Source organism: Manis javanica, chromosome 10, assembly GCF_040802235.1.
Source record: "Manis javanica isolate MJ-LG chromosome 10, MJ_LKY, whole genome shotgun sequence".
NCBI lineage: Eukaryota > Metazoa > Chordata > Mammalia > Pholidota > Manidae > Manis > Manis javanica.
In genome coordinates this window covers 65,890,557-65,905,306 of record NC_133165.1, presented here as the reverse complement: position 1 = coordinate 65,905,306, position 14,750 = coordinate 65,890,557, and the positions used below count along the sequence as shown (strand labels likewise).

The 14,750-nt window shown below is 40.1% G+C and overlaps 1 long non-coding RNA gene across 10 annotated transcripts in view; it reads left to right on the top strand.

The window, feature by feature from the left end:
• Window positions 1-14,750, top strand: part of LOC108407354 (uncharacterized) — a 61,016-nt gene that overhangs the window by 31,939 nt on the left and 14,327 nt on the right. For 2 of the 10 annotated variants that reach the window (XR_012122338.1, XR_001855724.3), the window contains one exon: window positions 4,481-4,566. The exons of the other annotated variants lie outside the window; for them this stretch is intronic. This is a non-coding gene — a long non-coding RNA (uncharacterized lncRNA). The remainder of the gene's footprint in view (window positions 1-4,480; window positions 4,567-14,750) is intronic. 10 annotated transcript variants of the gene reach the window in all.

The window sequence follows — 14,750 nt, the reverse complement described above, 5'->3', positions numbered from 1 at the left end:
AAATTTGGTGGTTGCCTATCTAGAGTTAAAAGGCCTGCCCAGCCTTGCCCAAAAGATACACAATATCAGTGCCTCCAAATAGTACGCAAATGGTGTTATGGAACCACAGATATTATTTGCTCAGTTCACTGTGGGCAGGAAGAAGATTTATTTTTAAGGGGAGGAAAGAAGACCATAACTGGTTAAAAATAGGATTCTCCTCTATCTTCTCGCTGCTATTTCACTTCCCATGTTTCCACCCATCTCTCCATTTTTCCTGATGTCCTCTTATCATCTCTGTTCATTTCTCTTCCTGTTTCTCGACTTTAGAAATGGTACATATTATAAAAGAGAAAATACTTAACATCCTCCCCAGAAAGTCAGTGGCAGGGTTAATGCATTTTTAATCCTGAACACCTGTCCTCTTTTTATTTGTCTGCCAGAATGAGAAGGTTTTCTGATTATTCAAAAAAGTACTCACGCTGTTGCTCACAAATGACTAAAAAGGTTAATAAATTTCAGAATCTGCCCGGTAATCCAGGGAGATAGAACTCTGCAAACATAGACTTTTCTTTTTAGGTTGAATCTGACATTATGAAAAGCTACCCCTCTCTTCCCACCCTTGAGGTATTTATCTAGGCTTTAAACACTGAGTAGCAGCAGTGTGGCAGGGGAGCTAACACTGACCTTGGGCCCACACTGCAGAGGGAATCTCACATTATCTCATTCAGTTTTCATGACACTTCCATGGCGGAGGCATTATAGCTCCCATATTACATAGGTGAGGCCATGAGTGGGCTTCGACATGCCTCATCCATGGGGGACTGAGTCCAGTGCAGTTTGTCTCAGCACTGGTGACCTCTTGCAAGATTTAGCCATCTTCTCCAGGTGACTCCGTTACTCCCGGGGTGGCATCAAGTCGCAGTACTGTGATACAAGTGTCTCTTCGCCCAGCACGCAGTGCTAGTTGCGGCAAGATGTAGCTCCCAATCCCAGCCGTCCTCTCTGGCCAGGCAGTTCTTGGGATTGTCAAGTGCAGAATCCATCTTTCTAAGAAAGGGGCTACCAAAGCAATATCCCCTCCCCCGGTGGTACAACCACAACATCTGTCCCCCCACAGCATTCATCTGCTCTGATTACACAGAGGCAGTTCTGCAAGGCCCTTTCTGGTGGTAGGGATGGTGGAGCTAGTGTGGGGGTGGGCAGGATAGTGGGTGGCAAGCCCAGTTCTTGAAACTGGTACCTCTCAGGCAGACCCCAGTAAACCCAGCAGGGCAGCACTACTTGGGGGTTTCGGTGTTCAGGTATAATTCTGAGACAGCAAGTGCACCATTTACATATAAATTTATCAGATTTAATCCTCTAGCAACTCTGTGAGGTGGGTTCAGGTGCAACCCCAGTGTGGTGAGGTGTTGCAAATGGACATGGGCTTGGGTTTGAATCATGACACTTACGCTGTTGATGTGAAGTTCAAACAACTTGTTATCCATGGGACCTTTATGTTTCTGTGCCTCTGTTTCTTCTCTGTATGATCAGAAGAACAATAGTACCTACTTATCCTGCTGTGAAAAGCAAACAGGTAACCTATATGGTAGTAGGTGCTCTACAAGCACTCACTATTGTTACCTCCAGCTTCCAAATGCAGAAACTAATACCTGTATGGGTCAACTCACTGCCCGAGCTCACATAGCTACTAAGTGCTTCCCAAACCTATGCTCCTAGTCAGACCTCATGACAGTGCTTCTTAGTATTTTTCACATCCAGGCACACATGGAAAACGGTATTACTTATAACACACTGGGGAGAATGAATATAACAGCTTAAAGCTTGAAATGATTGGTCGGGGGGCCTCAGGCCACCCTGAGCTTCTTCTGGTCCACTGGTGCTCTGCTGTACCAGAACAGAGACTAGCTGCTGCCCATCTGGGCCAAGGATGCCAGGGAAGTCTTCCTGAGGAAAATGATGTCTTAAGTGTAGCTTGAAGGGTTAGGAAAGTTGAGCAGTGGAAGTGGGTGGTGGGAATGGGTGATAGGGACTGCTTGATTTTCTCTTCTGAAAAAATGGAGATCACAATAACGGAATGAAGGAATGTATCTGGAAAAGGCTTTGTAAAATGTGATATCAGTTTTAGCTGTTACCAGTTCTAAGGGAATTGAACAAAATATTTGAAATCGTGAGTGATCTAGGCATAGTAATTACAGAGATGGAATATTTTTAAACAAACTTTCACTTGGGGAATGTTACAGCTTTAATAGGACCAACCTCCCTGCTTTCATTCCTTCCTTCCTTTCTTCATCTGTAACCAAATAAAAATTGACATTAGCTTCCTTCAGGTTTTATTATGAGGCTCTACTGACAATATTCTCCATCTGTGTGGCCCAAGGATTTACCTTGGTTCTGTATCTCTGAAAGAGACCAAGTCAAGGAAGGAAAAGAGACTTTCTTCCCAATTGTGCAATGCAACCTCAAATAGCCCTGTCATCTTGACATTGGCTCTATGGCATCAGCTGTGGCAGGAGATGACAGTGCCATTGGACCTGACGACAATGAAAAGACAGAGACAATGGAAAAAGAGAGCAGCAGGTGCTGTGTGAATAGTGAGTAGGTTCATTTTGTCAGCATGTGAGATATGCTCATAGGAAGGATGATTAGAGACAAAAAGTAGGGAAACATAGGTTACACATAGAATAAAGCAAAAATAGTTAATTCTTGGAACATTTCCTCAAGTCTCTGTTTCTGTTTAGTTTCTGCACTCATGAGATGCTTATACTTTGAGATCCAGGATGAGTTCTGTAGACTAATTCATCTCAAAATATTGCCCATTTTAAGAAAGTTTTTCTTTTTTTAAGAAAAGAGAGCTCATGTACAATTTGTCCAGTGTTGACATTTTCTTTCCTACTGTTTACTGTAAAATTCAAGTCAAGTAACTTGTACAAATGCATCAATATTTTAAAATTTCCCAATCTTAAACATGGAATAAAAGAAGGCTCACGATCTTCAATAATCTTTAATGTAACACACATTCATTATGTATGAGCCCTCAAAGGGGAAACTCGAGTTGTTCAGAATCCTAAGTGCTACACAATGATGGCTTTGGGATAAATATCACACATTTGCTTTGAAAAATCATCATCAAATGGCTTTAGCAGATTAACTCTGAAAGTCATCATGACGGTTTTGTCTTTGATAATCTGGACCAAGCAAATGGGGAGAATTTTCTCTGTTGTGATGTTCTTGTGGTCATAGTTTGAACAACTATTCCTTGAAATTTGTCTCTGATGTTGCTCAATCTTGAGAAGCTGACTCATTCTTTGTGTCTGAACTCAAATGTCACCTCTGCTGTGAACTAGTCCCCAACACCTCCAGCGGGATTAATTGCTCCCATGGAACTTGATACACACCTCTGTTATGGTGCTACTATCAGATGGTATCTTGACTCCTCTTGTGTTTGTTTACAATCTATGAGCTTTTTGTGGGTAGGAATGGTTCTTAGCATGGGAGGCACTTAATAGATGATTGCAGAATTAAACAGTATATTTATCATCAGAGTTACTATGTTTAAAGTATAGATAAATTCGTGCACTTTTACAAAGAAATGCAGAAAAAAAATGTTCAAGGGGCTGTTGCCATCCAGATACAGAATTTTAAAAAAAGAAGAATTTTAGGAAGCTGTCATCTTAAATTCTCCTTAACTGGAGAGATTCAAGAAAGATCAATGAACTTTCAGGGTGAATGAATGAAGGGTTTTCTGTTACCTAAGGTGTGTTTCATTTCAAAGCTAGAAATCAGGGGAAGGAGATGATCTGATACTTACTGAGTGACTTCTGTCTACTAGGTTCTAGTAGTAGGAGGTTTCTATTACATGATTTCACTTTAGGTGTAACCACCCTGCTGGATGGATCCTATCAGATCTTTTTATCAAATGGGGAAACTGAGTTTTGGAGGTTCCTTTATGTGAACACAGCCATTCCATCTTGTAAGTGGCTGACCAGAATTTCAACCCAGGGCTGAAAAAAATTCTTAGTATATGTCTATATGTGTTAAGAAAAAAGGCAGAATTCAACAGTTATTAAGATGATTCAGTGCAACCCTCACCTGGGAGTAGCCTACACTTCCTACCCTTAAGTAAATATCTAAGGAAAAGGGTCTGGTGGGGAGACACTTGAAGTGGCAGTTAAGCAAGTGGACTCAGAGTCGGAAGCCTGGGTAAAGAGTCCGCCACGTTCTGGTGGTGTGACCCCGGGTCAATTATTAACTGCTTTAAGCCTCAGTTACTTTAACTGTAAAATGTGAAAATAGATGGAGGGGAATAATCATCATTTGTATTTTAGAAGATGTCGTGAGAAAGAAATGAGGGAATGCAGTAAGCACGTAGCTGGGTGCTTGGCACACACTAATGCTCACTACATTCTTCTCATAATTATCCCGATGCTCTATGTTTATTGCCCAAAGTCAGCAGATAATTTCTCATCTTGCTGCTTTCCTGATGTTTATTTGGTAGATGCAATCTCAGAGTAAGTGGAAGAAAAGCCTGCTGAACATTTTCTCCATGACCTGCAGCCTGAGCATGGAGTTGGGAATCATTCGGTAAGAATTTGGTTCCTGGTTCAGCTTTGTGATCTTGGTGACGCACATTACTCAATTTCTCCAGACTCACTTTTCTTACCATAAAATGGTGATCAGAGCCACACCCATCTCACAGAATTCTTTCCAGGCTTACTTGACTAGGGTTAAGATAAAGAGCACATGAAAAGGCACCTCACCTGGTCTAAGAAAAGTCAGGAGAGTCCTCTTGAAGGAGGTGAAGTCCAAGTGGACACCTAGAAAATAAAAAGGACCTGTAAACTAGAATACACAGTTGTGTCAATAATACTTACCTTATCAGTTTAATAACATAATATGTACAGATTTCTCTTGACTTATGATGGGGTTGTGTCCTGAAACATTCATTGTGAGTTGAAAACATCCAAAGTGCACAATGCATTTGATGCACCTAGTGGGCTGAATGTAATAGCTTCACCCAGTTATACCTTCAAAGTGCTTAGAACACTTACATTAGCTACTGTTGGGCAAAATCATCTTACGCAAAGCCTATTTTATAATCAAGGGTTGGCTATTGCATGTAATTTATTGACTACTGGGCTGAAAGCAGAAATAGAACAGCTGCAGGGGTGCAGACGGTTGTCAGTGATTTGGTTGTTTACCCTCGTGGCTGCGGGGCTGACCAGGAGCTGCAGCTCGCTGCCACTGGCCAGCACCAGGAAAGAGGATACTATAGCACAGCCTGCCAGTCCAGGAAAACATCCAAATTATGATTTCTATTGAACGCAGAATGCTTTTGCACCATTGTAAAGTCAAAAAATCATTAACTAAAACCATCATTAAGTCAGCTAACCTCTGTATAACTGACATTTAAACTTATTTCAGACTTATTTCCCATTATAACAGATTCACTTCCTAACCTTTGGATTTCATTACATTTTTAAGGGAAGGAATGCTGCAATTTTTTTTGGTGTGTGTGGACTGGTATTATCTCTAAAATTGAGTCCATCATTTTCCTAAAGGCATTTCTAGTAGAACTTCAATATTCTGCAATGTCTTCAATCTTCAGCTTTGTGATGTGAGAGCCAAAAGAATATAGACGATACCTGCAGCTTTCACATTGAATGGGACAAGTGTGTAAGCTGTGTGTGTTTGTGTGTGTGTGAAGCATGTGTATATACCTTGGATTTGATCCTGACTTATTCCTTGGGTATAAATAAGACACCAAAAGGCACATTAACTTTTCCAAGTCTCTAGGGTTTTCATTAGATGCTGGACTATAAATAGTTACCTAGTGGAGGAATGGAAATTATGTACCATTCGCTCTCCTCCCCTGACGGCTTTGCATACCAGAGAACAACACTGACTTGCAAGTATCTGGCTTCTTATGTGCTGGAATTGTTTATAAGGTCAAATTATGGATTAACCTTTTGCAATGAAAAAAAAATCAGCAAGGTTAACTTCGTGAACATTTTTTTCTTAGGGAAATTATTTTATGTGGAATTTACCTAATGCACCACATAAAAATTCTTAGCACAGAGTATCCAGCACATTGTAAAAATTTATTTCCCTTGAGTTGCTTAAATGTCATCGTGTTTGGTACAAAATAAGAAACACCTCATTGTGCAGATAATCTTGCCAGCTCTTCTCTGCTATGGTCTCATATATAATGGTACCATCTATATAGAAAAGGATACTTGAATAATTACCTGGTGGATACAAATAACAGAGTCAGCCACAAGAGATAATTCAAAAAACCTTTTTTTGTGCTTTATTTTTTAGAGCAAGACTATTTGTCCAGAGTCTAGAAAATTACCTATATTGTTTCCAACTAATTCAGTCTGAACTACTTCTGTGAGACCCACTGACCAGACCACATTAGGATGATACCAGGCTATAAGCTGCTCAAAGGCATAGCCTGCATTGCATTTATCTCTGAATCTCTCCTGTGTCTTGAATGTAGTAGGCAGGCTCTAAATAGTTTTTAAATTAAAATGCATTTTACTATGAAAATCATTTCTGGACCTCCCAAGAATCAGTGTCTTAAAAATTATATTCCTTGACACAATTTTTTATTACATCAGGTTTAGTTTCCCATGGGGATCCATGTATGTTGTGGAAACATGGATGTATTTGTGGAAATAAAGACCATGACAAAGAAAGCAGCAGCAAAAATTGGGTAACATTTGGTAAGTCTGGGTAAAACCAATGCAGACCTGTCTGACCTAACAGAATTCATATGCATGAAGAATGTTTTCATTGCTGTAGTACATTATACAGTTTTGTCTTACTTTCCTCTTTCAACAGTTTTATTATTAAGAAAGCCTGAAAATCGGGTGAGATGCTTGTATGTTTGTGTGTATGTGTGTTTGTGTAAACAAGAGATACATGAAATTTCACCCCGATGATTCCTGCTTAGAATTATGCTATTAATGGAGAACCTAATGTGTGTCAGTCTTCAAATACAATAACGCATTTAAATCAACAACAGCCCAATGAGGTTACTGCTATTTCCATTTTGTAAGATTAATAAGCTGATGTTCAGAGATGTTCAATAACTTGCTCCAGATCACATAGTAAGTGGCAGGGCTGAGATTCAAACCCCAAACTCTCTGACTAGTAAATTGGTATTCTTCCCACGTACTGTGCTTGACACAGGAGGCACCCACGCATGGTGATTTTAACAGTGTCAAAACTTCTTTTTCTTTTGGAACACCACTTGTCTGTAATTATTACCTGTAGAGTCTTTCTTTGCGCCTTAAAGCCAGATTAAGGCTTGTTTATGTAGAACAATAAAACAGTCCAATCTCAGCTTCCAGCGCTGGCAACATTTCCCGGGCAGTCAATAACTGGACAGAAGTGAATCACCTTGAATAAAAGAAAAAGAGTGATGCGAGATGGTTGTGCATGCTCTGTCTTTTTTTAATGCAACGAATTAAGCAATTTGAATTTTGAACAGAAAGAAACAAATGGAAGTGTTATTTGGCTTTTCTAACTACGTTAAATAATATCTTAGAATTTTTACCTTCGGGCAGCACTGAACGAGCACGACGGGGGAGCTGCTGGTGGGAGAGCTTAGAAGGCTGTGGGTTTATTAGTTAGGGGGAGGGGCCACGTGGTATTTTGGCAGGGGAGGTGAAGGCACTATGAGGGAGGCCTTGGCTAGTTTCAAGTCAATCTCCTTTCCTACGCACACAGGATAATTTAAAGTTAAAATGGCAAATCTAGAAAACTATCTGACTTTTTTGTTCAAGTGCTGTTATACTCAGAAGCAGGCAAAATAGCAGACGAGGAAATCTGGGTCCGCTGAGTAGGGCATCCGAACCCCTGCAAGTCTGCCGCGCTGGGTGCTGGGTAGAGCGGCAAGCCGAAGTGGCGCGACTCCTACCCTCGCCGAGCTGATGGGCAGATATAAAAAGACATATTAATTTCATGTAACAATACAAGAGGACTTTTAAAGAGATATCAATCAAAGAAAATTCAGAACTCAGAGGGAGCGAAGTTACCTCCAAAAGGCCCCTGGAGCCAGCCCAAGGCTGAGAATGTTCACAGGGACTGTGGGAAGACAAGACCTTGGAGAAGAAAAATCAGGGCTCTGATGCAGTTTTCAACCAGTTAAAGCTAAAGGCATCAGTAGGAGATCGCGCTGCCCTAACTGGCGCTACTCGTGTTATTAACCAATAGTAAGTGCTCTGACTGGTGGGGTACCATAGCGGTTTGATGCAAACTACTTTTTATTCGATGGTATCTTGAAGCAGGTGTCTGTGAACTCTAGCAGCTAATCACATCCACTTTCTGTGAAGAGGTTTTATAGCAATTAAAAATATATAGTTTATTTATGTATTTGAGGTGAAATTAACATAAAATTAACCATTTTTAAATGAACATTGCAGTGACATTTAGTACATTCACAATGCTGTGCCACCATCACTTCTATTTAGTTCCATAATGTCTTCATCACTGCAAAAGGGAACCCCACACCTATTAAGTAATTGTTCCTCCTTCTCCCTGCTTCCTGCCCATGGTAACTACCACCCCTTGTTCTGTCTGTCTGGATTTACCTATTCTGGTTATTTGTTATAAATGGAATCATACAACATATAATCTTTTGTGTTCAGCTCCTTTCACTTAGCATAATGATTTGGATTCATCCATGTTGTACCACTTATCAGTACTTCATTTCTTTTTAGGGTTGAATAATATTTCATTAAACATACATACCCATTTTGTTTATCATTCATCCATTAATAGACATTTGTGCTGTTCTACCTTTTAGCTCTTGGGAATAGTGCTTCTATGAACATGCATTGTCTTAGTCCATTTGAGCAGCTGTAACAAAATACCATCGACTGGGTGGCTTGTAAACAACAGAAGTTTATTGCTTTCATTATGGGGCTGGAAGCCCAAGCCCATGGAGCCAGCATGGTTGGGTGAGGGCCTTTTTTTGGGTCACAGACTACTTGTTGTATTCTCACATGGTGGAAGGGGCTAGGAAGCTCTATGGGGTCTCTCTTATAAAAATACTGATCCCATTCATGAGAGCTTCACCCTCATGACCTAATCACCTCCTAAAGGCCCCACTTTCTGACATCATCATATCAGACATTAGGATTCCAACATATGGTTTGGGGGGATGTAAACCCTCAGACTATACCATGTGTGTACCTATACTTGTTTGAACATCTGCTCTCGATTCTTTTGAGTATATACCTAGGAGTAGAATTACTGGGTCATATGATAATTCTATGTTTAACCTCTTGAGGAGCCACCAAACTGTTCTCTAGAGTGGCTGAATGATTTTCCATTCCTCCCAGCTATGTAAGAGAGGTCCATTCTCCACATCCTTGTCAACATTTGGTATTATTATTATTGTGTTTTGATTACAGCCATCCTAATGGGTATGAAATGGTGTCTCATTGTGGTTTTGATTTATATGATACGCATCACTTTATGTGCTTGTTGACCATCTGTATATCTTCTCTGGAGAAATGAGCAATGTCTACTGAAGTCTTTTCCCAATTTTTGAATTGGGTTGTTTGTTATCTTTGTTGCTCTTGAGTTGGCATATTAAGTTTTGAGCCACATAGTTCAGCTGTGCCATGCTGTAAATCCAGCACCCACAGCGGTTTTAGAAGTGGGGTGTGGGCAGGGAGAAGAGAAAGCAAAAAACACAGGAGAGGCTGAACTTGGGGCATGGCTGAAAGGGTGCTAATACTCAACTTTATCTTCCTCAATAACTTAGACTACAAGATTTATCTTCTTTGATAACTCAGAAGAGGGAGTGAAAGTTCTGGCATGGTGATTTGATGGATATCTAAGCATTTCTATGATCTGTGACCTTAACTTCATTCTTACTGCCAAAGTCTAGCTCAGTAATCAAATGCTACTACTTTTTATAGTGTGCTTCACACTTTATCTTACTTAAACTCCAGAGCCAGGCCTGGTTAGTGCCATTATCCTAATTTTACAGATTCAAAGACTTGAAGCTGGGGGAGATTGAGTAACTGGTTCAAGATCACAACTGGAAGGAGGCTGCACGCGTAGGGATTCCATCCTCACAGATTCACGTTCTTCCCCTTTCACTCCGTGGATGGCTCACCATGTGTTTGCACCATTGCTGTGTCTCCAGGCCTTTCTCCTCTGCTTCAGCGCTGCCTTCCTCAGTCCTCCACATTGCTGACATTGGTGGTTTTTCTGAACTGTAAATTTATCATGCTACATCCTGTTTAAAGTCTTTTAATGGCTTGTCATGCTACAAGATCTTCTGTCTTCCCTTTCCAATGATCATTTTTGGCTTTGCTCATTTGCACCCTCCCTTCCAGTCATGTCAAACTACTTCCAATCTCTGGAAGCTGTCATGCTGTTTCATAACCAAGTTCTTTGTCCCTGGAATATGTTGAAGGCTCCATTCCCCCTCCTGCTACCAGTACTACATTATGAATTTTCCCTATGCTATAAAATACCCACACATTGGCAAATGAGGTAGTCAGGGAGAAAAAAGAAAGGGAGCTGTCATTATTCACATATCTCACCTTGACTACCTCAAATATCTAAAAGAATCAACTGAAAAACTTAGAAGACTGCTTAGCAGGCAGATACAAGGTTTTAAGAAATCAATACATCTCCCAATCACCAGCAGTAACCAATAAGAAAATACAATGGAAAAAAAGAATCTTATTCACAATAACATCAAAAACTATAAAACACTTAGAAACAAACTTAATGACAATATGTAAATCCATATTTTAAAAAAGTTTCTAAACTGTTATTGAAGGATAGAAAAATAACACCTGAATTTATGAAAATATACCTTATGTTCCTGCCTGGAAAGTTGAATGCAATTAAGAGCCCGAGGTCAGACTGTACAAGTTTGGATGCCATTTCTACCGATTCCTTAGGGAAGTTTCTTCACTTTTCTAGGGTTTAGCTTCCTTGTTTGTAAAACGAAAGTAAGAATATTAAGTTAACTCAGGTGTCAAGTATGAGAATTAAGTGAAATGATCTGATTAAATAAAATTATCTGCTAGAACCCTCAGGCCAGGGCCCAGGCACATAGTAAATACATAAGTTATTTACTAAAGATGTCAACTATCTCTAAGGTAATCTGTGCATTTAATGCAATTCCAACTAAGCATTTGTTTCTGTGTGTGATTTGTTAACTTTACTGAGAGCTCGTCTTTAGGGTATTGTCTGTTTGTTTTTTGTTTTTGGAGTTGTGTATCTTCTGAGTTGTGGTTGTCGCCCAACAGAGAGGTGTTTTACTTTTGGTTTTGCTTCTGTTTTGGCTCCATATTAGGTCTCTATCTCCTTTCCATATTTCTTTTGTTCTTTTCTTACTTCTTTCCTGCCTTAAAGTCATACAGATATTCTCCTATGTGTTAAATCCTAGACTTTCATTGTTTTACCTCTCACATTTAGATCTGTAATTCACCTGGAAATGATGTTTGGTTATGGTGGGAGTTAGGTCAAGCTTTATTCGATTTTCCTACATACGGGTGTCCAGTTGACTAGAACCATTCACTGAAAAGGCTGCTCTTTCTTCATGGCTCTGCGGTGTTGTCTTGATCATATGTCCATATATCTATTTCTGGACTATTCTCTTCCATTGGTCAATTTGCTATCCTTATGCCAATATTGTACTGCTTTAATGTTGTCGTGATGTCTGGTGGAATAAGTCTTCCCATCTTGTTCTTCTTCAGGAGTGTTTTGGCTACTTCTGGCTCTTTTCTTTTCCATATATTTTAGAATTGGCTTGTTAATTTCCACATAAAAAAAGCTTTCGGGATTTTGAATTGGAACTGCACAGAGTCTAGAGATCAATCTGAGGAAAACTAACATCTTCACAATATAGTTTTCCAGTCCTTGAACAGTCTTCTTTTTACTATTTTAGTAATGTTTTATAGTTTTCTGTGCAAGGTTTTCATGCTAATTTCTTACCTTTGGGTTTCTGTACACCTAACTACAGTGCAGGTTTGAGTTTCAACTTCATAAGGAAATATTTTTTCTTCTTAGAGTGGTCCTGGGTTATGGTAAGCTTACTCATGACTACGCTGGGTTTGTGGACTACATATTTCTGATCCTTTTTTACTGATGGCCATTTGACAGCCCAGTTTCTTGCAGGAGCTCAGTTCTCAGTTCTCACGCCCTCCTGCAATACTGAGGTCCCAATCCTACTCCTGTTTGCAGGAAAACTTCAGGCCTCTATCCAAGATTGATCCCCCCCATTCTGGATTTGCTTTCTTTCTTTGGATGCCATATCTATTGATTCCTTCTTGTGTCATCTGAATGCTTAGGGATTCCATCCTCACAGATTCAAGCTCTTTTCCTTTCTGGCAACTGTGGATTTTCCTCTCCTGCTTTTGAGCTTAGCTTTGTATTTAAACATTTCTTTGGTCATAGTTAATAGAGAATTTCTGTTGTATAGAGTGTGAGAGGGTGGCTTCAATGCTGGCTTAGAATACCACATTTCTGGAATTCATCTCCAATACTACTTGTAACCTTAAAAAAAGATCCACTAATAGAAGAATAGTTAAATAAGAGAATGAGGTAGATCCAAGTATTGAAAACTTTCTAAGTCATACTATTAAGTGAAAAGAAAAATTTCACAATAATATGCATTGTATAATTTAATTTACATAAGTACAGTGCAAAACAACTCTCCTTAAAAGATATTTATAGCAGTAAATTTGAAAACCCACACACAAAACTGTTCATAGTGGTTACCTCTAACATGAGATTGGGGTGGAGGGTTGATGAAGAAAGGAGCCTCTCATGGAATTTTTCATATTATTTTGTATTATGTGATTTGTTTGACTTACTGTTGGGTTACAAGTAAAACAATAATTTATGTTACTTGCATAACTTAACAGTGAATCATTTCCCCTCCTCCAGCTCAAGCCTCAAAACCTTGACAGCCTTCAGAGCCTTGTCCTCTTCTCACCTTTCATCATCTGTGCTTCAGCCACCTGCGGCCTCAGTCCCTTGAGAGGGCCATTCTCCTCTTCACCTGAGGGCCTTTGCACTTCCTGTTCTCTGTCTGCAGTGTTCTTCTTTCACCTCTTTGCCTACTTGACTATAATTCATCCTTTGGTGGCTCTTAATCGCTACAACATGTCCTCAGATCAGGTGGTGTCCCCTTTTATATGCTCTCCTAATATATTTTATTTCTCTTTGCAACATGTGCCACAATTTTAATTAAATAATTAACTTTGAAAGCAGTTGTATAATGCTGGGCAACTCCAGTGGAACATGAGCTTCAGCTTTGTTCTATCAGGGGCCAGGGCTGTCACATTTGCTGGTTAATTCCCAGGGCCTAGCAGAGCATCTTGTACATAATAAACACTCACTGAAGGAATCAATATGTAAGGGAATAAAATTTTTTTTGAATCTTGGGTATAGTTTCTGATTCCCTCAACCCCTTCATGGACCTTAGGCATTTGAAGCACCCATGTTGGGCATATTAATTCCTTCTGCTGTTCCTGTTTAGGAGCGCACAGTTCCATGCAATGCAGGCAATGTGGCTCTGCAGTCCATTGTACTCAGAGTGCATTCTGAGAATGCTGTCCATAAAATGTATCTCCTAGAATTCTCACTGCCTGTGAGTCTGTGAAGGCCTTTTGGTTATGAACAAAGGAGGGACCTACTAGACCTCTAAGGACTTTGGTAGGAAAGGCAATTATTTCCTGGGCTGTGTGCTGCCTGGGAGATTTTCCCTTTATCCCCAGGAACCATTTCCTCTGCTTGTTTCCAGGCTCCCAGCATCCAACATCTTCACCTTCAGATGCAAGCAGGTCTCTTGCTGTCTCACAGGAGTTTGGCTGTTGGACAATTTCCTGTCTAGGGGTCCTCATGAGATTATATACTGAAATCTCATTCCCAGTGTCATCAGGAGTGAAACTAACTAAATTGAGCTAATAGAGAATGTGCTGTAATACATAAGAACACAGCTAAGTAATTGCTATGTTGTGCAGAGGAGGAAATCAGTCACTACAAAACTCACCTCCGCCCATAGGACAACTCATTTCCAAGCAAGATCATGATAGGAATCTCCTAAACCCAATGAAACTTACATGAATTTTTGTTTAAAAGGACCCATTCACCCAGGAGACTAAGGGAAATACTTCCTTCACTTAACTAAAAGGTGAAAGCTTTTTTGATGTCCCAGCCACATAGCCAATGTGTTATGCACATGCTCATCAGAACTTAATGGATGACTTCAGTTATACAAAAATTCAGCCATGTTGAAACCCCTGTTGAGTGATCCCTTGTGGAAAATGCTTCTTGCTCCTCATTCTGTGATTGGATGTCATGGCTCTCCACCCAGTCCTTTCTAAGGATTTCTAAAGGAGAAGCCATTAGTTCAGATGCATCATTTACTGCCGATCAAAGGGCAACGTGCAAATGAATGTTACCCTCCAGGAAGCAGAGCTCATCCATTCTCAGAGAAAAGATGGTAACTGGACTTCACATATGTTTCCCTTTTTGAGATACAGACCACAGGATTTGTTTATGACTATTTTTAGCAAGAACAGGAAACTTAAAATGAGACTCAAATGGAGGGGAATAGAGTTAAAATGCTATGAAACTCCTGGGAAGTATGTTCCAAATGATCCAGTGGCTTAAAAACGTCCATTTTAAAAACATGGACTGATGCAGATAGTTGTTTTTTCAGTAGCAGGGAGGGGCCCTGTGGTGCCAACCACGCTTTCTGGCCCTGTGACCGGCTGCTC